The sequence below is a fragment of the Octopus sinensis genome, linkage group LG10 (genome assembly GCF_006345805.1).
Source record: "Octopus sinensis linkage group LG10, ASM634580v1, whole genome shotgun sequence".
NCBI classification, from domain to species: Eukaryota; Metazoa; Mollusca; class Cephalopoda; order Octopoda; family Octopodidae; genus Octopus; species Octopus sinensis.
The window spans coordinates 66,423,079-66,426,184 of record NC_043006.1 but is presented as its reverse complement, the minus strand read 5'-3'; the positions used below and the strand labels follow the sequence as shown (position 1 = coordinate 66,426,184).

Genomic DNA, 3,106 nt, shown 5'->3' with positions numbered 1-3,106 from the left:
ACGTTTTTCATGGTTACGTGGTATTATGTGTGATAGAATTTTGCTTTTGTTCTTTTCAATCTTCAACGATTTTCTCCTAAAGATAGCTTGATGTTACTGTTATTGTAAGGGGCTACAAAGAAAGAAAAGAAGCAGGACAACAAATCCAATGAATGTCAAATGACATCTATCTATGTATATATATATATATATATATATATATATATATATATATATATTTATGTACTAGCTACGGCGGTACATATTCTAAAATTGGAACGGTACAGAGAAGATTAGCATGGCCACTAAAAAGAAAAGGCGTGCTGGCAGAAACGTTAGCACGCCGGGCGAAATGCTTAGCGGTATTTCGTTTGCCGTTACGTTCTGAGTTCAAATTCCGCCGAGCTCGACTTTGCCTTTCATCCTTTCGGGGTCGATTAAATAAGTACCAGTTACGCACGGGGGTCGATATAATCGACTTAATCCGTTTGTCTGTCCTTGTTTGTCCCCTTTGTGTTTAGCCCCTTGTGGGCAGTAAAGAAACAGGTATTTCGTCTGCCATTATGTTCTAAGTTCAAATTCCGCCGAGGCCGACTTTGCCTTTCATCATTTCGGGGTCGATAAATTAAGTACCAGTTGCGTACTGGGGTCGATGTAATCGACTTAATCTCTTTGTCTGTCCTTGTTTTCTCCTCTACGTTTAGCCCCCTGTGGGCAGTAAAGAAATAAGAAAACTTAAAGGGTTCAACATAACAGACCCGAAGAAAGCCAGACGGGGGAGGTGAGTTGCAGAGGGTAGCAATTTCAGAAAAGAAACTATTTGAACTGTACTTAAAAAGTACTTATTAAGTATTTAATAAGTGCTTTTGACTAACAGAGAGCTGAACAGAGAAACGATGCGTCTGGTAAGAATAAGGGACTCGTTTAAAGATGTAGGGATTTTGCTTAGAGGACCTGAACTAAAAGCAGTGAAGGGAAACAAAAATTGTAAATTCGAGGATTTTATGTCATCTCAAAGTTTCCCGTGGGCCGTGAAATATCGTCGCCAATTCAGGTTATGACGGTTAGTACACTTTATAATTTTTATCATACGTACATGGTGATTGCTTCATCTTTGCAGATGATTGCCGTCTCCCCATGTACCTCCCATCAGCCATCATCAGCTCCAGACATTTGTCTCTGACCCCCTTAGGTGGCTTTTAAGTCCAGCATTAGACTTGCTGCACGGTCTGCAGCAAACATGACAGACAAAAGATATGCCCTCTAATGGATTTATTGGGTCATCCTTATGTACCCTCATATGCCTTTTAAGACTAGGTATTGATTTGCAGATCTTTTTGCACACCACACATGTTGTCTCACCTAGTATTGAAACTGACCTTTCTTAGGTCAAAGATCCTTCCTGTAGTTTTAATTTGCAGTAGAATACTCTTTGCACAGGTCTGGAATGCATGAGTTACGAAATTCTTTAACAAGGCATTGACAGGCATCGGGATATAGCAGAAGTGAATTGTCCATGGTGCCACGCAGGGGAACTGAACGCAAAACCGCTTGGTTGCAAAAGGGAACTTCTTAACTGCACATATCTTTTTCTCACTCTCAGCACTTCCCACCCACGCATGCCCAATAGCTAACCATCAATCTTTTCTTGTCATTCTTCAATGTGTTGACTTTCTTATTGATACGAGTGGAATAAAATATTTGCTCGTTACACAGAGAAGACGAATGTGTCCGAAACACCATAAACCCTTGTCTTAATAGGAGACGAACTCCAGAAATTCTACGTACCTATGTCTGTACGAATGGATGGATGGATAGATGGATGTGTATGTGTGTGTGTGTGTGTGTGTGTGTGTGTGTGTGTGTGTTGTGTGTGTGTGTGCGTGTGTGTGTGTGTATACGTTTACGTATACATACTTTCTCTGAGGAAGAAGCTGGTGCCTGACAAAGTTAAAATGCTTCACAGTTGGAATGTAGATAACGAAAACAATGTCACCCTTTAAACTTCAGAAAATTCTTGAACATATATGCATGTATGTATGTTTGTTTGTATACATATTGGTGTTTGGGACACACAAGAAAATGTTGATACCATCATAGGGGTTAGCTGACCTGCAGATGTGAATATCTCTCTCGACAATCAAAGAGGAAGCGAATAACTACGGACCACTACTTATACACTCAGATTATAAATTCGAATTTATTCCAATAATAATTAATGAACTTTGTTTTGCGAATAAATGCTTAAGTGACAGTCTGATAACGCTAGGTTTTTCAGAGGAAATTAACCACCTAACAAGCACGTGACAAAACAGTCTGTTAGTGGAACAGTAAAAATACGCGAGACTTTTCTCAGATCCAAAGACTGGCAACGATGGAGCTTTATATCTTTGTTAGGAACCAGCTTTTTCTTACGGAAGCACTTCAAATAATTAGAACTTAGAAGAGAACACACATTTATGAAAACGTACGTATTAATAGGCGTGGGCGTGGCTGCATGATAAGGCGGTTACTTCCAAACCACATGGCTCTGGGTTCAATCCCACAGCGTGGAACCTTGTGTAAGTGTCTTCTACTGTAGTCTTGGACCAACGTAAGCCTTGTGAGTGGATTTGGTAGACGAAAACTGAAAGAAGCCTGTCGTATATATGTATATATATATATATATATGTGTGTGTGTATATATGTATGTATGTATATGTGTATGTATGTATGTATGTATGTATGTATATATTTATGTGTGTGTCTTTGTGCCTGTGTTTCTCCCCAACCAGCGCTTGACAACCGATGTTGGTGTGTTTGCGTCCCCATAACTTAGCTGTTTGGCAAAGGTGGCCGATGGAATAAGTACTAGGCTTACAAAGAATAAGTCTTGGGGTCGATGTCCTCGCCTAAAAAACCGTTAAGGCAGTGCTCCTGCAAGGCCGCAATCAAATGAATGAAAGAAGTAAAAAAGTAAAGATTAAAAGGAGATATATATATATATACATACACAGATACGTATATACATGTATATAAGTGAGCGAGTGTGCGTGTGTGTATGAAAGTGTGGATGGATGGATATATGTATACATACATACGGATGGAAAACCACACACACGCAAGCACATAGACACGTGTGTGTATC

General features: G+C 39.7%; 1 pseudogene; it reads left to right on the top strand.

The window, feature by feature from the left end:
* The first annotated feature begins 222 nt into the window (after positions 1-222).
* LOC115216867 lies at positions 223-286 on the top strand (annotated as a pseudogene).
* The last annotated feature ends 2,820 nt before the right edge of the window (positions 287-3,106 follow it).